The sequence below is a fragment of the Schistocerca serialis genome, chromosome 8, assembly GCF_023864345.2.
Source record: "Schistocerca serialis cubense isolate TAMUIC-IGC-003099 chromosome 8, iqSchSeri2.2, whole genome shotgun sequence".
In the NCBI taxonomy this organism is placed as follows: Eukaryota; Metazoa; Arthropoda; class Insecta; order Orthoptera; family Acrididae; genus Schistocerca; species Schistocerca serialis.
The window spans coordinates 350,698,867-350,721,336 of record NC_064645.1 but is presented as its reverse complement, the minus strand read 5'-3'; positions in this window follow the sequence as shown (position 1 = coordinate 350,721,336).

The following is a 22,470-nucleotide window of genomic DNA, read 5'->3' as shown; positions in this document are numbered from 1 at the left end:
ATACTTAAACATGTCATATAATATAATGGGCCAGCAACTGCCTCTTACTCATTTTGATAATGTTTAGCACAACTGCACATAAAAACACGCAGAACAGTACAGCGCAAAGCAATAACGAAGCAGACGACAATGGTACCTTGTACAACACAGTCAGCTACGTAATGTTGGCAGCAGTCGAAACTGCGTGCCTACCAAAGCCTCCCGACGTTTACCGACTTCTACCGATTCAGGACTAGGGAGAGGTCTGCCATCTAAAAGTTTACACACTGTATTGTGACGAGCCAGTTGCTCGGCCACCATTGACCAGATGTTTTCAATTGGTGAGAGATCTGGAGAATGTGCTGGCCAGGGCAGCAGTCGAACATTTTCTGTATCCAAAAAGGCCCGTACAGGACCGTCAACATGCGGTCGTGCATTATCCTGCTGAAATGTAGGGTTTCGCAGGGATCGAATGAGGGATAGAGGCATGGGTCGTAACGCATCTGAAATGTAACGTCCTCTGTTCAAAGTGCCGTCAATGCGAACAAGAGGTGATCGAGACGTGTAACCAATGGCACCCCATTCCATCACGCCGGGTGATACGCCAGTATGGCGATGACGAATACACGCTTCCAATGTGCGTACACCGCGATGTCGCCAAACATGGATGCGACCATCATGATGCTGTAAACAGAACTAGGATTCCTCCAAAAAAATTACGTTTTGCCATTCGTGCACCCAGGATCGTCGTCGAGTACACCATCGCAGTCGCTCCTGTCTGTGATGCAGCGTCAAGGGTAACCGCAGCCACGGTCTCTGAGCTGGTAGTCCCTGCTGCTACAAACGTCGTCGAACTGTTGGTACAGATGGTTGTTGTTTTGCAAACGTCCCCATCTGTTGACTCAGGGATCGAGACGTGGCTGCACGATCCGTTACAGCCATGCGGATAAGATGCCTGTCATCTCGATTGCTAGTGATACGAGGCCGTTGGGATCCAGCACGGCGTTCCGTATTACCCTCCTGAACCAACCGATTCCATATTCTGCTAACAGTCATTGGGTCTCGACCAACGCGAGCAGCAATGTCACGATACGATAAACCGCAATCGCGATCCGACCTTTATGAAAGTCGGAAACATGATGGTACGCATTTCTCCTCCTTACACGAGGCATCACAACAACGTTTCACCAGGCAATGCCGGTCAACTGCTGTTTGTGTATGAGAAATTGGTTGGAAAATTTCCTCACGTCAGCACGTTGTATATGTCGCCACCGGCGCCAACCTTGTGTGAATGCTCTGAAAAGCTAATCATTTGCATATCACAGCATCTTCTTCCTGTCGGTTAAATTTCACGTCTGTAGCGCATCTTCGTGGTGTAGCAACTTTAATGGCCAGTAGTGTAGTTATAAAAAGACTAGATCTTACTTTACTTCATGATTCCGTTGGTTTGTCGAGTGACTTCGTTTAGCGATAAAGTAGGGCACAGACTGATCATCTTGCCATACCATAGGCAATAACAAGGGCCAACATATTTCCAAAAATAATATTCAGCACAACTAATAAAACAAACTTCTCAAAACACGTAGAGAATGTATGATCATCCACAGAGTTGTGGTGTTATAACGTGACGCCATCAACGGGCATACTAGAGACACTGTCCATCACACCTATGCAAAGCTTTATCGGATTTTCACTGTGGTTTCCATTTCGCGACCTATCGGACTTTACTTTCGGAATAGGCCTAGTAGATGCAGATCTCGAGACAAAAGCGATCTAGAAATACGTCAAAAACTGTCTATAAAAGACTCAAAAATTTTGTACAGAAATCAGTTTATTTTTCTGTTCCAAGATGAACGTAAAACAGCAAAAGTAGTGCAGTGTCAGGTAAATATTAAATCGGTAACCTGTGTGGTAGGAATCGCTGATATCGATAATTCCAAAGAGCAATTTCCGCGAGTTTTAAAAACGCACTCTACCATCTTCTTCTGGCAGCTTTAGCGTAAATGGAAAAAAAGGTATTTTCCATTATTATTCGGACTACTCTTGTCTTGGAATTGTACTGATACGGACGCTGGTTAATATAGGCAGGCAAAGCGCTGCCCTATTGTATTGTGTTTTAATTTAATAAGGAATCTGTTCGACACTTTGCATTCGTCTTCAGAGTTATTATTGTATACTACCCGCCAGAAAATACGTGCCTTAAAGTTTTTTTATTTTCGGAAACTGGATTCTCATTTATTTGGTTTAAAGGACCTGGAGTACATGATCGAAGTCCAACTGAGAGATTAAAAACTAACCATTCACTGCTACGAGGGTTGGAACTTTAAGAGTGGCAACTATTTATTTACAGCTCGTACAAAATAGATATGTGGCTCAATGTTTTACTGACCTTCAGAGTCGTCACCAGCATTGTGTATAACCCGTTGCAGCGATGTGGAAGCCGTAGGATACTCTTAGCAGTGCCAGTTGTGTTGACAGTTCGAGCGGCGCGGTGTATTGCCCGACGAATTTGTAGCAGTTCTGAAGCGAATGCTGTGAAGTGTTTCCTGCAGTTTAGAAATCGAGTTGAACTTACGAGGTCTTAAGTCAGGGGAGTGGAGTAGGTGGTATAGCATTTAGCAGCCCCATAGGTCAAACAAATCAGTAACGGCTTGCACTGTACGTGCTTGAGCATTGTCCTGCAAAATGATGGTCAGGTCCTGCAGAAAGCGTCATCACTACTGTCTCTAAGCTGGTCGTATGTTGTGTTCTAAAAATGAACACCAAACAAAGTCCCAATTGTTACACACTCCAAATTTTTTTCACAGTCCACTCTAGCCACTGCCATAAATGATGATGAGACCTTAACTTTTCACGGCGAATCGAATGTTCAAATAACTTACGGGTTTGCTGCCGGGTGACGTCGTCGAACACCGCCGATATTTCGACAGGAGCACACCCTGCCATTCTCAAGGCAAAAATGCAAGGAAGAGAAAATGTGCAAGCAAATGTAATACCTCGGTTCATAGAGGAGAAACAAGGAAGGCATCACACACAGAACAAGTGTCAACGCAACCAAAGATAACCAACATCAGAATCTCGATGGTTACTATTAATCAACAGGTGAGGTACCACTAATTCTGTCCCTCTGTTTTTTGATGAGAGACAGAGCCGGATTCCAAGCAGCATTTCAACGAAATCCACCATCTCTTTTAATAAGGTTACTTGATAGTCTGATTTCAACAGCTTCCTTAATAACACTATCCCAACTATTCTCTCATGGGAATGGATGGTTGACCGTTGCCATAGTAAGAGGTGGTAGCGGAGTTCGAAGTGTACCTGGACTAGAAAGTTTTAATGATAGAGATATAATTTCCTATCGTACTTATCATATGTTTGAAATTGCTAATAAAGACTTTGGTAAATCTGCTTATGACTCTACTTCTCCACTTGTATTGTATACACGTAGTAAAGAAAACTTAATCATAATGAATCTGTATTTATTTGGATAAAAGGTAAAGGTGTATGTGAATATGTAAAATTTGTTGGTGATTGTACTGTATATTTCCATAAATAAAGATCTGTAGCGTCAGCCACTAACCAGAAAAGGGTACATCTAGAACCGGAGGCTCAAGGATGCAACAGCTTTGTTATGTAAACACTTTTATCGCTTGGCCTTGGCGGTACATTTTGCTTGCTTGCACATTTTCTCTTCCTTGCATTTGTGCCTTGAGATTTGCAGGGTGTGCTCCTGTCGAAATATCGGCGGTGTTCGACGACGTCACCCGGCAGCAAACCCGTAAGTTATTTGAACATTCGATTCGGCGGGAAAAGTTAAGGTCTCCCATTGTTTACCTCTACGGGGAGGAAATGTATCGTTGCCTGCAGAGATTGGATAAACTTCGCAGTAGTAGAGTAAGGTTGAAGTGTTGAAATCATAGTGTGGTTCCAACGTTTGCTAAGATTGTGCATCATATTAATTCTCCTGCCGCCAATCGCATCGTACTTATCATATGTTTGAAATTGCTAATAAAGACTTTGGTAATCTGCTTATGACTACTTCTCCACTTGTATACACGTAGCAAAAGAAAACTTAATCCTAATGAATCTGTATTTATTTGGATAAAAGGTAAAGGTGTATGTGAATATGTAAAATTTGTTGGTGATTGTACTGTATATTTCCATAAATAAAGATCTGTAGCGTCAGCCACTAACCGGACAAGGGTACATCTAGAACCGGAGGCTCAAGGATGCAACAGCTTTGTTATGTAAACACTTTTATCGCTTGGCCTTGGCGGTACATTTTGCTTGTTTGCACATTTTCTCTTCCTTGCATTTGTGCCTTGAGATTTGCAGGGTGTGCTCCTGTCGAAATATCGGCGGTGTTCGACGGCGTCACCCGGCAGCAAACCCGTAAGTTATTTGAACATTCGATTCGGCGGGAAAAGTTAAGGTCTCACATTGTTTACCTCTACGGGGAGGAAATGTATCGTTGCCTGCGGAGATTGGATAAACTTCGCAGCAGTAGAGTAAGGTTGGAACGTGCATTATCGTTTTTATTGAAGTGTCGAAATCATAGTGTGGTTCCAACGTTTGCTAAGGTTATGCGTCATATTAATTCTCCTGCCGCCAATCGCATCAAGCAACGTGCTGGTTTAGCTCTTGTGCGAGAAAGGATCCACTATACTCGTCGTCAACTAGATTTTGTTTCTAAGGAATTATTTCAGCTTCATTTAATGATGGCGTCTAATGTTTCTGAATTTTCTTGGGATTGGGTGGACGGTGCCTCTTGGTCGCAGTCTGACTGGGAATTTCAATCTATAACTGCTCGTCATTCGGCGAAGTTTGAACGTTTCCTTGGCTCAGTGTCTAATACTAATTCTCGACGTTCTGTGATCAATCTCACGGAGAAAACGTTTGACGACGCAGCTTTGTCTGTGCTGGGGAAAGGATTGAACTTCGCACCGACGTCTAAGAGTTTGCCAGTCGTTGATTTTATTAGTTCTATCGAACAGGCTGTTTATAAACTACCTTCCGAGGCTGCGGAAGAGGTTAGGAGGGGAGCTTGTCGTGTGTTGACTGGGGCCCGTCCACCCAAGTGTAACATTACAGCAGCTGAGGCGGCTGCTTTACGTTCACTTAGAATGGATCCTGATATTGTTATTTTACCTGCGGACAAGGGTAACGCCACCGTTTTGTTGAACAAGCACGATTACATTCAAAAGATGCAGTGTCTACTTTCTGATTCGGCGTACCGGAAAATCGGTGCTGACCCTACTAAGAGTGTTGAGAGAAAGACAAATGACCTCCTGCAAAAAAGTTCTTTGTCACAGGAGACTATAAAGAGTCTTAATTCTTACTGTGCTGTACCACCTAGATTATATGGCCTCCCTAAGGTCCATAAAGAGGCTGTCCCTTTGAGACCTATTGTTTCTAATATTGGTGCTCCGACATATCGTGTAGCAAAACATTTTGCTAGTTTGTTGAGCCCACTAGTAGGTAGGTGTGAACACCACATTAAGAACTCTGCAGATTTCTTACGTCGACTGCAGGGATTGCGTTTGAATGATTCTGATATTTTAGTCAGTTTTGCTGTGGTTTCTCTTTTCACTCGCGTTCCTCTCTCTGATTCGTTGCAGCTAATTGAGGTCAAGTTTGGTGTCGAGTTAACGAATTTGTTTCGACATGTGCTGATTTCCACTTACTTTTTATTCAATGGTCAGTACTACGAACAGACTGATGGAGTTGCAATGGGAAGCCCGTTATCACCTATTGTGGCCAATTTGTTTACGGAGGACTTTGAGGAACGTGCATTGGAGTCAGCGACCTTGAAACCTGCGTGTTTTTTCAGATATGTAGACGATACTTTTGTTGTGTGGCCTCATGGTAGTGAGAATTTAAATCGGTTTTTGGAACATCTGAATTCAATCCACCCGAATATTCAGTTCTCTATGGAGGTGGAAAAGAATGGATGCCTTCCCTTCCTTGATATCTTGGTCAAAAGGAAGACTGATGGTACGTTGGGACATTCTGTTTATAGGAAGCCCACTCACACTGACTTGTATCTGCGAGCTGATAGTTGTCACCATCCAGCTCAGCGTGAAGGAGTACTTCGCACCTTGGTTCACAGGGCCCACGTTATCTCAGACCCTGAAAGTTTGGCAGCTGAGCTAGCATATCTCGAAGTCACCTTTCGTCAGAATGGTTATAGTGAGAGGCAGATCAACGTGCGTTGCGCCATCAGCCTTCTGTGCAATGGGTGAGTGACGGTAACAACGACGTGGCACCTAAGTCTACGGCCTTTCTGCCTTACGCAGGAATCATTTCCAACAGGATTGGCCGTATTTTGCGGAAATATGATGTGAAATGTGTTTTTCGACCACCTTCTAAGATTAAGGCCCTGTTGGCGTCCGTAAAAGATGATCTCGGTTTGCGTAAGGCTGGGGTCTATCGTATTCCTTGCAGTTGTGGCATGTCATATATTGGTCAGACAATCAGGACTTTGGAAGACCAGTGTAGTGAACATAAGCGTCACACACGCTTACAACAGCCGAGCAAATCCGCTATTGCAGAACATTGCCTTGACACCGGCCATCCTATGGAATACAACAACACAGTGATTCTGGCTTGCACGTCAAGCTATTGGGATAGTGTTATTAAGGAAGCTGTTGAAATCAGACTATCAAGCAACTTTATTAACAGAGATGGTGGATTTCGTTTAAATGCTGCTTGGAATCCGGCTCTGTCTCTCATCAAAAAAACAGAGGGACAGAATTAGTGGTACCTCACCTGTTGATTAATAGTAACCATCGATATTCTGATGTTGGTTATCTTTGATTGTGTTGACACTTGTTCTGTGAGTGGTGTCTTCCTTGTTTCTCCTCTATGAACCGAGGTATTAAATTTGTATGCACATTTTCTCTTCCTTGCATTTTTGCCTTGAGAATGGCAGGGTGTGCTCCTGTCGAAATATCGGCGGTGTTCGACGACGTCACCCGGCAGCAAACCCGTAAGTTATTTGAACATAAATGATGATGATGAAATCATGAGCACAACACATACACCCAGTCCCCAGGCAGAGAAAATCCCCAACCCGGCCGGAAATCGAACCCGGGCCCTGGATCCAGAAGCAGCAACGCTAGCCAGTAGACCACGAGCTGCGGATGGGAAACACGATGTTGCACGGTCGTACTGACCTCCAAATCCTTGAACACGGTTCACACACCAGTTAGTGTTGTTGCAACACTGTACTGCGTCCCTATGAGCGTTTTTTCGCGAGTGCATCCGGATCTGACTTCATTTTTGTGGATCACAGAGAGAGACTGCATCGGACAGTGCAGATGGAAGTGCTCTTGGAACGAGAGAATATTCGATGAACAGACACCCCTTTCGTTCCGCCGAATTAAATCCCATCGAGCGCATGTGGGAACGCGTTGCGGAGACCAACTGCAGCCCGTCCACATGCACCGAGGACCATTCAGCAGCTGTCAAGCGCGCTGGTCTAGCGATAGAAGGCCCTACCACAAAAACTCCTTACCGACCTTGTGGCCGTCAAGGAAGCACGTTGCAGAGCATGCTTCGCAGTCCGTGGGGATCACACATCCTATTAAGAGCCGTGTCCTGTCTTTTTGTACGTCCAGGGGACCATCATACACTATGTGATCAAAAGTATCTGGACACTTAGCTGAAAATGACTTACAAGTTCGTGCCTTCCTCCAACGGTAATGCTGGAATTCAACATGGTGTTGGCCCACCCTTAGTCTAGATGACAGGTTCCACTCTTGCAGGCATACGTTCAATCAGGTGCCGGAAGGTTTCTTGGGGAATGGCAGCCCATTCTTCACGGAGTGCTGCACAGAGGAGAGGTGTCGATGTCAGTCCAAGAGGCCGGGCACGAAGTCAGCGTTCCAAAACATCTCAAAGGTGTTCTATAGGATTCAGGTAACGACCCTGAGCAGGCCAGTTCATTACAGGGGTGTTATTGTCGTTTAACCACTCCACCAGAGGCCGTGCATTATGAACAGGAGCTCGATCGTGTTGAAAGATGCAGTCGTCATCCTCGAATTGCTCTTCAACAGTGGCAAGCAAGAAGATGCTTAAAACATCAATGCAGGCCTGTGCTGTGATAGTGCCACACAAAGCAATAAGGTGTGCAAGCCCCCTCCATGAAAAACACAACACCATAACATCACCGCCTACGAATTTCACAATTAGCACTACACACGCTGGCAGATGACGCTCAGCGGGCATTCGCCAAACCAACACCCTCCCAACGGCTCGCCACATCGTGTACCGTGATTCGTCACTCCACACAACGTTTCTCCACTGTTAAATCGTCCACTCGACCACGCCCTGCCAATGGCTCGCCACATTGTGTACCGTGATTCGTCACTCCACACAACGTTTTTCCACCGTTAAATCGTCCGCTCGACCATGAAATCCAAGTTTTCTCACCTCTTGCCTGACTGTCATTGTACTTGCAGTAGATCCTGATGCAGTTTGGAATTCCTGTGTGATGGTATGGATAGATGTCTGCCTATTACACATTACGACCCTCTTCAAATGTCGGCGGTCTCTGTCAGTCAACAAACGAGGTCGGCCTGTACGCTTTCGTGCTGTACGTGCCCCTTCACGTTGCCACTTCACTATCACATCCGAAACAGTGGACCTAGGGATGTTTAGGAGTGTGGAAATCTCGCGTACAGACGTATGACGCAAGTGACACCCAGTCACCTGACCAAGTTCGAAGTCCGTTGAGTTCCGCGGAGCGACCCATTCTGCTCTCTCACGATGTCTAATGACTGATGATGTCTCTGATATGGAGTACCTGGCACTAGGTGGCAGCACAATGCACCTAATATGAAAAACTTATGTTTCTGGGGGTGTCCGGATACTTTTGATCACATAGTGTAAATCGCGGTGAGTTCAGTGTAATAAACCGTCTTTGAATAAAAGTGTGGTTTCTGCTCGTTTCATTCCAGTGAGGCATCATGCGAGCGTTTTACATGCCAGTGTATTATAGTGGTTCGTTGGCAAAACATTTCTAAGTCTAAAATCGCTTGTTTCTTTGGTTACAGTGGACATGCTGCGAGACTGCTTGAGAAAAGTAGTAGTCAACTTGGTCGCTACTGCCCACTACTGGTCGTTCCAGCTTTCATGGTGGGCGGTGATTAGGGATTTCAGTAACATTTTCAACAGATTTTCATAAAATTTTGACCTAAAGTATTTTGTAAGCAGTTATTATTATATGCTGTAAACTGTTGTAACTATGCTTTACATAATTTATGAAATAAGTTACGTCCCCAATCTATAAATCATCATTAATGGGAACCTATGAGCGATTAGAAAATTTTATTACTAAAAGAGATAGGAAAGTGGGCGGTAAATAAAAAAAAGGTAGCCTAACTCTGCTTTCGAAGATCGAAGAACATTTAAAACTGAATGGTATACACAAAAACAAGCGAAAATAGTTAATCATTCTTCATGACAATCCCAGCAGTCCCACAGTACGCCAAGCAACTGATCATTTGACGGAAAAAAATCAAGGAATTAATGTCTCATTGGCCGTATTCAATTGACTTGCATGGACAACCACTTTCATCGCCACAAGACGCTGTTGTTTCCTTTCTAAACTATTTGTTTAGGTACAACATCAGAGCAGAAAAAATGTTTACAGAACTGGTTCTAACGCATGCAAAACTGTACAAATTTTGATGAATAGAAAACGATTTGTACAAAAAGAGTAATCTTTTTCTTAACGTAAATGCCTCCCTTATATTACAGCTCATTCCATTTTTGTGGTGAACGGCAGATGATTTCACGATACTTCTTCGTTACTGAAGAGATTAGAAATACCTATTTTTTACTCAGTTATTTTTGGTTTTCCCTTACTTATTGCGAAAAATTGCCAAAAATAAATAAGTATCCAATTTTCTTTTGCCATTAACCTCTGCTGACAACGAAGGTAGCTGCAGTGGTTTGCAGATTAAGTGAACAAGAGGCAGACACACTGTACGTAACTGAACGCTGTTTTTAATCCATAAATACCGAAAATGTGTAGGCACATTATGTATCCATATTTGCAGATTGACCACACTAGATGCTTTATAAATAAAAGTGAAACGTATCTGATGAAAAATATACTTTGATTATTTACAGTAACCTTAAAACGGAAAAACGAAAAATAATTGGTTATAACAGCTGCTGCGGAAGACGACCATTCCAAAAACCTGTTTTTTCGTGGCTGATTACCGCCGTGTTCCTGCTGGAAAAAGAAGTCAACGAATGTGTTGATATCGGAATGTACGAATAAGGACTGGAAGGTATGTGGGATCTGGGACGAACGGTACAAAAATTCGTCAGTTTTGCTTTCAACACCGCCCGCCTGATTTCGACATCAGCGATTTTATTTATATACTGTGACCCATTGTTGGGAGGCAGCGAGCAGAGCAGCTTGCTGGGTTCATTGCTCCTGGCGCATTGCTGTCTGGGTGGCTGAGGCGACAGAACGCGGTGCGAGCAGCACAGCTGAGGACAGCCCTGACTCTGCAGAGGTGCCGGCGTTAGCAGACACGTGCCAGCGGATCTTCCGCGGAGGCGCTTTCACAAGTCTGTGCTCATTAGCTTCTTTGCCTCAAAAGAGGCGCAACATCTTTTTTTAAGCGCCGAACGCTTTGCAGGAACTAAGTTTAGTATTTTCTTACAAGGTTATGTGGTGCAGTACACCCGTATCTATCACTAGTAGTAACTTCCAGAATAAAAAAAAAAAATGGTACAACGCTTTTATCGGAATAACTTGACTTCGGTTCGCTTTCGATTCTTAAATGGTATTTTCCTTCTTGCTGAGTTCCAAAACACTCTTGTGAACAAATAAGACATAACTATAATTGAGAAATGACACAAAAAACATTGAGATTGTTGGGTTTCAGGGCTGACAACGTTAGTCTTGAAGAAAAGAAAGTTATTTTACTACGTATTGCTTATATTTGTTATTGTTGCAGTTGACATGTGACGAACGAAAGTGAGATCGAGGAAAGATAACCGACTGTTGTTGGAGTGGGTGTGACAGATACACAACACAACTTCTGTTAGTAATCCAATGAAATCCGCGTTGGCAGTCACGTTTAAGTTAGGAGCACCGTAGAAAAGCGTCAGAATATCCAAGTCGATCTAATCCGTGCTTGTAAAATGACGGCTATTTATGGTTTTCTTTTTTTTCAGAACAGTAAAAAGTCGCATGGAGCATGTCTGTTGGATATAGAGGCCGGGGCATCATTATACGAAAAAGAAAACGAAATGTGAACAAGTGCATTACCTTCGTACCGAAGCCATGAATTGTTGCGGCACAAATCCGTTTTTTTTTTTTTTTTTTTTTTTTTTTGTGTAAGTAGTACTCATTGCTGATTAGTCGACCTTGTGGCTAGAACCCTTCGTGCATCATGCCGTAAAATCATTTTTGATCACATTTCTCGAGCTTTTTTTAGCTCTCCGAAACAGATGATTTCCGCAGGGACTTCGAGTCTTAGTTTCGACATCATATCCGCAAATCCGTGCCTCATCACCTTTCACGACATGTTTCAGTAGTCCTTCATAGTTTTCGACTTTCCCCAGAACTTTTTTGACTTTTCCCAGAAGTTCAGGAAGATTCCGATGACGTCATTTTCCAACAAGATGGAGCTCCACCACACTGGCACAACAATGTATGCCAGTTTCTGAATGAAACTATGCTTCAATGCTTGATAGGGTGCTTGGCACCCTGAGACATTGCCGTGCATTCTTGGCCTCCAGGATCGCCAGACGTAACTCCACGCCATTTTTTCTGGTGGGGTTATGTGAAGGAAAGTGAGTTAATCTCCCCTTTACCTCGTGACATAGAAAAAGCGAAGAGCAGAATGGCAGCCGCCATAACTTCTGTAAAAGCAGATACATTGAGTAAAGTTTATGACGAATTTAGCTATCGTCTACATGTTTTTCGTGCTGCTGGTGGCGGACACATAGAGAACTTGTAATAGCATGGGTAAAACTTAAAGGTTTTTTGAAAGTCTTGGAATCCATCCCATGTTTGTAGCATGTTTTTATCAATAAATATGGAATTTTGAAATCAGGTTATTGTTCTTGAGACGTGCTGTATTTTTACGCAATGTAAATAATTATCGATACTACCAAAATATATGTAACCTATCTATTTAACCAATATTGTTAATACTCTACAGATGATTTTCAGGCTTGTTTACCTACACAATAACGAGAAATTCGCACGAATCAGACTGATACAACGCGCGAAATTAAAAAATTCCAGTTGAACACACCTGATACTTTACAAACCATATGTTATGTCGTAACTCGGTGTTCACGTATGCATACTCTTATCAGGTCTTTATTTCAAGAAGCTTTTGCAGACTAAGCACTTCTATTAGAGCTCATTATCGACTACTAGCTTAGAGCGAGCGCAAATGTTCTCCCACGTGCTTTTTCTTAACTTCCGTTTTTAAATTTCGTTTCACTTCATTTGGTGGCGAAGTCGTTTGCTTCGATTTTAACAATCCAGGCACAAGCTGTATGAGGTTTTACGTTAGGATTAGCTTCCTGTCGCTGCGTAAATGACACTGAACATTCTTTCTGTGTAATTAGTTTACAGTAACAAATAATTTTATCGTCCTTACGTTTGTCTTGTTTACTTCTCTGCATATTATATGACACAGTTCCGTACACTTTCTATTTTTCATTAACACAATACAAACGATTTCATCTCAATAATGTCCAGGAAAAATTAGGAGTGAATTCATAAAAAGGAGAATAATATTTACATGAGATATTTCTAACTTAATTAGGTTTGCAAAGAGAGTATGTTGTTAGTTAATTACATGTTCCGCCGATCATTTGAACGATTCTTTTATCGAAGTGATGTGGAACGAGTCAGTCTACAGGATATGTATGCAAAATTAGTGTCAACATTTATAAACACATTATTTTTTTAGTTCTACTCAAACAACAACATTTAAAAACAAGTCTTTTTCAGGCTACCACTTTTTAAGTAAAAATTCGGCCATGCAGTAGAAGCAGTTGTCCAGGAGGAAAGATTTTAGGTTGGATTTAAAATTTGCTTTTCTACCTGTCAGAGATATGTTACTGGGAAAATGATCAAAAATTTTTGTTGCTGCATACTGAGCTCCTTCTGATCCTCTTATAGCTTTAATAATGATTAATAAAGGCAATTTTTTTCTCTATTGTTGTAGGTGTGGAACTCACTGTTTTTCTTACATTGTGGTAGATTATTCATGACGAATTTCATTAGCGAATATATGTAATACTACGGCGCTGTTAAAATGCCTGGCTCCTTGAAGAGATAACTATAATGGCGTCCGTCGGCGTACACTAGATATTATTCTTGGTGCTCGCTTTCGCGTAATCAATACTTTTTTTCCAAATGTTGAGTAACCCCAGAAAATTATACCATAAGACATTAGTGACTGAAAACATGCAACTTATGTCAGAAGGCTGATTCGTTTTTCCCAACACTAGCGGTTATATAAAGAGCGAAAGCAGCTGAACATAATGGATTTAGAAACTCAATAAAATGTGTCTTACAGTTCAAGTTTTCATCAATATGTACAGCCAAAAATTTGGGACATTCTGCCCTTTTAACTGCTCTTGCTCATGTGCAACACCACTTTTTGAAAATAGTGACTTTCTTTTAAATACATTCTCGTCAGGATTTAGATATGCCGACTTTAAACTGAAATAACATTTTCGTTGTTGTAGCATCGAGGCCCGTCGTCCAGTTTACTGTTAGCTGATAATTAGTCACCGGCGTCAGAAGAAATTTATCCATGATTGGGCAAGTTTCTACAATTTCCATTTTTATGTAACAGATACAGTGAATTTGATAACTTTTCCTACCCGATAACTAAATTTGATAGGAAGAACACAAAATGTATAGGACGCTTAAAAAAAGATAGTTTCAGCTCAGAGAGCCTGTTAGTTCAACTCAGCATTGCTTGAAGGCAGATTACTGTGATATCTAAAGGTAAGCATATTTTACAAGTGTATGGAAAGTACACCTTGTATTAACAGTATGAATACACAGGGTGACTCCATGATGATGTTACAAACTTTCAGAGATGATGGAGAAGGATAAATGTATCCATCTGGTGTAGGAGACCTGGTCCGGAAACGACTGAGTCGCAAGTTATAAATGAAAATCGTTCTGATACTTCTAACAGTGGATCTCTTGAACTGACAGCTCTTTGCTTTCCGTATTTTGGAAGGAGATAGTATGCACCAAAACAAGAAAAAAATGTCCAGTATACATGGGCTCTGAAGTGCATGCCTTGACAGCTGTGAAATCCATCTCTTCTACGGAACAAGTGTTCATAGCTCTAAGATATGCACTTTAGAGCCCATGTTTACTGAACAGTTTTTTCTTGTTTTGGTGCATACTATCTCCTTCCAAAATACGGAAAGCAAAGAGCTGTCAGTTCAAGAGACCCACTGTCAGATGCATAAGAACGCTTTTCGCTTATAACTTTCCACTCAGTCGTTTCCGGACCAGGGTTCTTACCTCAAATTGATACATTTACCCTTGTCCACCATCCCGAAAAGTTAGTAACGTCATCACGGAATTAACATGTAAATGCCATCTGTTTGATTTAAGGATCTAAAATTACATCCCCATTTGGTTGAATCCAGAGTATCAAACGAATTAGAAAATAAAGCTAGAAAATACGCACAGATGATACTTTTGTTCATATACAAATAACGATAGGCGTACCCTCAAAATTAAAAATCTGATATGAAAACAATATTGCTGAACGTGAGAAAATCTTGTTGGCTGTCAACAAAAATAACCAGCGAAATGCCACTTATAAAGAAAAAACCTCAAAATGGAGAAAGTTTAAAAACGCTGTTCAACTTTGTGGCCATTTGTTTGCTTACAAAACTTCAGATCTGATCACGTTAATGGACTTTTTTCCATTGATTTCTTGCCTTCTATTTTTTTAAATTCTGACTAGCAAAATTATAGTTTAATAAGATGTGTTTTAAAAACGACATTGTTTAGGTTGTTTGGTTGAAGTTTAACGCAGGCCAGCATTCGACGTCTCTTAATTGCCTAGGGTTGAATCAAGGTGGTTCGTGTCTCCCAATTTTCACGTTTTATTTCACATCCGCGTCGACCGGACTGCTGATTTCGTAGTATTATGACTGTATGTTGCGCTGCAGAGCACTTCATAGAGTTTGAAAACCTTCCAACTCTGGAAATCCTTCCGACTATGAAATTTTACTTTTTTCTTTCTTCTAGCGCAGAGAAAGGTGCTTTCTATTTTCGTTTGACTCATTTGGATCCATAGGTGAAATACAGATCAACACACCTACAGTATAGCAAAGTTGTGTTCCTCAGTATTAGCACAGACAAGTGGTAAACCAGTGTTGTGATTAACTTGTGCGACAGTGGGGAGGGAGGGGGGGGGGGGGGAGTGTCGTGCTGTTGGGCAACTACACTAGAGCCACGTTTATTTTGAGGCACCGACATCCGTGGGCTGTCATTTTGGAACGGTTCCCTTCTGCAACTCGGGAAGGTCTGTAATGGGAAGCGACTGACATTGGACTGGAGACTACTTTGACGGTTTCCTGAAAATCTGCTCATCCGCCTTGACTGCAGAGCAGTGCTGAGATTACCGCCGCACCAACGTTAAGTCGCTGTTTCCCGTGAAGAACCAGATAACCAAACAAACCAAAGATACACAGTGATCGCCAAAGACGCAATACTGCTCCTCGCATTCGGCAATGCTACATCTACAGTTTAGTACAGCCACAGACAATCATATCTGCTCTGACAGAAAAAAAATGCAGCACGCTCAGCGACAAGATCATTTTGTTGATAGGTGAGGTGACAGGCAGTTAGTTCATCATTGTAGGAGTATATGATAACAAATTCAGACCAAATGAAACACACATGTGACAGTAAAGTTCCCCAGATAGTGAGAACAAAGCACACGGTGTACACTCCTCTGGCGACAACGCAGGCATATTATAGCATGCAAACAATCATAAAAGTGCCGAATGGCATCCTGCGACAGATTGTCCCAAGCATCTTGCGTCTTTTGTCGCAATTCGGCAATGGTTCATGCAGGCCCTGGAGAACGCTCCCGTTTCATCGTGTCCCATGCGTGTTCAGCTGACGAGAGATGTGGTGCTCTTGCAGTTGTGTCACACCATTAAGAGCGTTGCGTCAATCGCAGCATCCGCTTCTGGACGTTCATTGCCCTGCTGAAAATCACATCACCTTCCCGTCGGGTATCCGAGCCTATGAAATGTTGCGGTACTGTGGTGCGGAGCCGGCCGCGGTGGTCTCGTGGTTCTAGGCGCGCAGTCCGGAACCGCGGGACTGCTACGGTCGCAGGTTCGAATCCTGCCTCGGGCATGGATGTGTGTGATGTCCTTAGGTTAGTTAGGTTTAAGTAGTTCTAAGTTCTAGGGGACTGATGACCACAGAAGTTAAGTCCCATAGTGCTCAGAGCCATTTGAACCATTTTGTGGTGCGGAGATTTCAGTGTGTACTGCACATTCGTATCTGCAAACAAACGAAAATTAATTATGTAACTTTATTTTTTCGATGTGTAATTAAAACTTTACGATTATCCTTTTCACACATATATTTTGACTTAAGCGTGCCTTCAGCCTTAAACGTGATATTGAGTTACAATTGAGGCTTACCAGTGAGGTATTTTTACAAGTTATGCCCGCTGCTTTCTTTAACGACTTAGCACGAACCAGTGAACCACCACCCCAGTTCTATAAGCAATGGAACTCGCTTGTATAAAATGCCGTATCTCTCGAATTACATGCCGTACAATGATTTAATTTTGCAGGTACATCAGTGGTATATGTGGATAATGTCTGCAAAATGTGCTGCGAATAGAGTTGGTAATAAAGAAGTAAAAAAATAACAGCGTCATGCAGCAGTTTTATTGCGTGACGTACCATCTCCTGGAAAGCCTCGTAGAAACCGAAGTAAAATTTTACGATAACCACAAGTGAACTGTGTCAATAACGAATAAAAATATGCGTTTTTATATACGTAAATGTTTTATCAATGATGAAATATTATTTTGGAACGAGAAAAATCTACACCTTTACGTGTTTTGAGCATAAAAATATTAATAATAAATATATTTCTGTGTAACATAGAATAACAAAGACTATGAATATATCATGTCAAGAAATTTGTATATAACTATGGGATAAAGACTTGGGCGAATAAAATGAACACTCTGGTGTCAGTTCTCGAATCTATTAGACGCTTTTGTACGAGGTTGCTTCTGCACGCACGATTTTGATATCTATACGCAAGTTTTTTTTCACAGTATATGTATAAAATGTATTTGTCCCTTTAATCTTATTTCATACCTCTGCCTCCACGTGAATATAATTAAGTGGAAATAATTATTATCGTTAGAATTCAAGTTTTATCACTGGCCGTCTGCCATTCTTTTGTCGTAATGACGCACTGGCAGCCACTATGTGAAATATATTTAATCACATGATTTTTGAGCTTCGCCAACAAAATGACAGGAAAAAATACTTTAAATATTTTTCCTGTATGGAAAAGAAAATATTTTTTTGCCGAAAATTTTTCATTACATATACACGACGAACTCAAAGATAATGAATAATAATATGAGGCTCAGGCTTGCTTATGAGTAAATCGCTGACTTATAAAAATCTTGTTTTCACTGCCGTAAATACTATTCAAATCATAATTAACAGTATAAAGGCCAGTGTTTAACAAAGAATTTACTTAATATTGAAAATAATAGTGCAACTATGTCGTTGATTCTGTCGTGTCTCTCTCTGCAACAATATTTATTTATCAGGCATTAACTACCACAGTTTTAAATAAACAAGCGTATTCTTGAGCTAACTGTGTGTGTTGACAACATAAGTAAACTGTTGCAACCTAACCTAGTATCTTACACACAATTGTTTGCCCACGTAGCAACATTGATGATCGTTAGCGTATATTTTAGCTGTTACTATGACTGTGTGAAATTTACGCGACGTGACTATTTATGAATATTTTCAGCCACGATTTCAAATGTAACAAACTGATGCCTTTCATAAAAAAAGGAAAAGAGAGAGAAGATATAATGAACAGCGAAAATATAACAAGCGAAAAACTTCTATCCTCATCATTTTTTACAGGGTTTGAAATTATGTGTAAAGTTTGTTAAAAGTCGCTACGTGCTCTCATTCTGGATGAATATTCTGTGGATAACCTGCGCACCGTGAGTTACGCTGCTTCAACATAAATACAGATTTTCTACCTGTAGTACATGATTTATTGTGTTGAATCTTTAACATAACATTGTAGCTCTTAATGCATAGGATATGACAGCATTTGAAAATTTTAAGTTCGGTCGCAAACTGTATGCAATATTGATAGACAAATTTTTGTTGCATCTTGATGCCGTTAGACAGGTAACCTGCAACCGTGAACCTTGAACCAGGTTAACCATTCAGTAGTACACAGGCTGATTCCTTGGTTATATTAAAAACTTTTAGGGATTAAGGGAGAGGGAAATGTGTCGATTTTAGGTGAGGGACCCCGGTCCGGAAACTAGCGAGTCGAAAGTTATAAGCGAAAATCGTTCTGATACCTCTAACTGCAGAGTAGACGTACCGGTACTGTTGTTGCTAAGGCTGTGGGGTAGGCAGCTTTCAGAGATGGTAGTGTGGACCAAAACGAGAAGAAAATGTCTAATAAACATGGGCACTAAAATGCATACCTTAAGAGCTATGAACATTGTTCATCTTCGATACTGCGAAATACATCTCTTCTACTGCAAGCTCTTTGATTTCGACATTTTTGGAGGAGGTGGAATGGACCAAAATATGAAAAAAATGTCTAGCAAATAAGGGCTCTAAAATGCATGGTATTAAGATTTATGATCCTTTATCCGACAGAAGAGGTATGTTTCGCTGTAGCGAAGATGAACAAGTGCTCGTAGCTCTTAAGGAATTCATTTTAGAACAAATTTTTACTACACTTTTTTTCTTGTTTTGATACATGCTATACCTCTGAAAGTTGCCTACCCTAGAGTCTTAGTTATGACGATACCAGTACATGTATTACACTGCCAGAAGTGTTAGAACGATTTTTGCCTACAACTTTCGACTCGATCGTTTCCGGATCAGGAACCTTTACCTTTGAAAGTTTGTAAAATCGTTACGGAATCACGCTTTAGATGATGATGTACTGCGCAGTATCGACGTCTTGATATAAAAAGTGGACTGTAAAGTGCAGTTACTGAGCCGGAAGAAACCGCGCACGCTGCACTATTGGAAACCGAATCGGCCCGGAGTTATGCAGCCGGTATTGTTCGCCGCCTGGGCTGGCTTCAGCGGAAGCTGATGCCCGCAGTCGGCGAACAGCTGACTCAGTCAGAGGCGTCAGAGGCCTCGTGTGTCCGCCGGCTCTTGAACTGAGACAAAGCTGTCTTCACCTCGTCCACATCTATGATAGCGTCCGGGGCTTCTTACTTGACCCTGAGTTTTTCCGTAATAGGTAGCGAGCAGAAGGGTTATCGTATAAGACCCACACTACAACACTACACTTTCAACGATCTTCGGTGAGATATTGTCAGGCTTGTTTGCTGATTCACTGGTGCTATTACATATGGTAAAACTTTACGTCACAGTTGCTCTGGAATCGTTGCAAACAGTTCGTAGTCCGTGCAATGTAATGTTGGCGCAGAGCGTATTGCTTCAAACAAAAAAAAGAAATGGAAACGGTTGTGGGTGAAACAGTGAGTAGCGAGGAGCCAGAAGTGTTCACCGGAATTTCGTTAACTAGAGCGGGAGGAGGTGAAGACAAACAAAAATGATTTCAGAATGGGCGAACAAACATTTCAGTCTGTCCTTACGAAAATCGTCACTCACATACAAAAGATACTCATTTAAGAAATGCGATGTTTGCAAAAGCCTGTCTCATAGTTGCATTAAGATTTCTAGCAACAGGCGAAAGCTATACCAGCTTGCAATATAACTACTCAAGCATTGTTTAAAAAACATGTGAAGCATTATTTAAAATCACTTAAATAGGAATTTATGAAGGCTACGTTATTCAGAGTAACAAATAAATACATTTATTTCACATACTTACGCTTCATTAACAGCACCTGGTTTCCCTGCAAGTACTAACTGTTTAGTCCACTCAGACCCTTCCTCACATTATCTACAGAGCACCCACTTCTGATACAGTTGATGACTGCAGCAATTTCTTTATGAATTTAACAGCTTATTGCAGTCTTTATAATCAATGTGTTTGAAGTTATGAAGAATTTCGTATTCTACATACTTAGAAACTGTCAGTGCAGTGATAGCCGCACACTAAGTAACGAGGCCGACGAGAAAGACAGGCCGCGATGCGTACGTCACGAAGCTAGGCCTGAGCTTTTTATCAAAATGACAATGATCATTCTCTTTATTCAGTTAATTGGTTTAAATGCAATTTTATCTTTCTGTTCCTTTATAACACCATTTTAATCATCATACCAACTACTTCCTTTGCTCTCTTTTTCTTCCTATCATTAATTTCCACTTAAAATCTGTTTTTATGTGATTTTAATTAACTTTATGTGTTAATTTCGATGTTTTGTTTTACCGTCTTATTTTTGCGTCCATTTTACTGCATTCATTGTTTCTATTCTTCGTTTTGCTTGAATTTCGTTTTACTTACAATCCCTTCTTTCATTTAAATCTTCATCTGCATTATTCGGTCCATAGTGCAGTAGAGATTTAGGTTATGTTTTAAATGTTTGTATGACGATTACTATCCAAAACATTGCATATCTTGTAACGAAAAATACTTTTTGCGACTCTTGCACAGTCAATATAAGCAAATTATTTCGTCTTTTGTTTTTTAACCGATTGATCGGCATTTTCAAATACTGAAGTATTATAATAGATAAATATAATTAAATTCACATTCACAAAAATTCCAAATCGAAAAAGAATGATATAAAGAAAAAATGAGAACGAATAAAACATTTATAGCATGTTAAAAAAAATGGCTCTGAGCACTATGGGACTTAACTTCTGAGGTCATCAGTCCCCTAGAATTGAGAACTACTTAAACCTAACTAGAATGTTAAAGAAATGTGACAAAATAATAGAAATAAAAAATTACATTTAAACCATTCAACTGAATAAAAATTAAATCAATGTCAGTTTGATAAATATTTAAAAATAAAAATAAAATTAAAACACCTACGGAGATTCGAACCCACGATCTGCATTTCTTGTTTTTACCATACCGGTTGCACCACATAATCAGCCTATGAAATATTACTCTACATTTTTAACACTATTAAGCATAATTAAGATTCCGATTTTTTTTTGTCGAATACCCGCAAACGAGGACCCGCCAGGGTGAGTGGCTGCAGGGTGTGATACCTGGAATCTTAACCTACATCACCGTATAAATGGTTTCAAAAAGTAGATCCCACGCTGGGGACTTCTCCTTGTTAGTTTCTTCTGCTTAAAAGACCTCATTTCATAGAAGATGTGGTGCCTTATGCAACCGATAACCATTCTGGCGTGATTTTAATTTTATTGTATCCAGTACAGCCATGATAAATTATTACTAGGGCTGTGGACTTCCCATCGTTGTAGGAATCATAAACGATAATACTCCACAATAGCGGGTTCTAGTAGAAGATGCAATTCTCGTTTGTACATAGATACTCAGTTACGAGTTAACACGTGTAGGAACATAGTTTGTCTGTTGATCAAAGCGAGCGAACCTTCGTGACGTAGGTTCACGCCCCTACCTGTTCTTCACACAAATTAAACCCTGACGTCATCTTACAGGTTAGAAGCAAGAAAAGCGAGTCAAACAAATATACAGTACGGTGAGCTTTGATCAAAGCTAGGATGTCGCTCTAACTTCGATCCAAGATCTCTGACCAAATGTATCTTTGATAAAAGCTTTCCTAGTACACTTTCAACGATTGACGAAATTGATCTGATCGAAGATTTTGTCAAAGAAATTTGACAGTGCAATATGGGCCTAAGGCACACCAAAAAATGACAGAAGTGCAGTATACATACCGACGGTGTTCTAGGCAGAATAGTCAATATTCAGGGATGCATACCATATAAGCTATGAGGACTATTTCATCTTCGCTACTGTAAAATACATTTCTGCATCTACATCTACATAGATACTCCACAAGCTACCGTACGGTGCGTAGCGGAGGGTACCCTGTGCCACTACTTGTCATTTTCTTTCCTGTTCCACTCGCAAATAGAACGAGCGAAAAACCACTGTCTATATGCCTTCGTATGAGCCCTAATTTCTCGAATATTATCTTCGTCGTCCTTGCGCCCTGTGTATGTTGGCGGCAGGAGAATCGTTTGGCAGACACCTTCAAATGCCGGTTCTCTAAATTTTCTCAATAGCGTTTCTAGAAAAGAACGTCGTTTTCCCTCCAAGGATTCCCATTTGAGTTA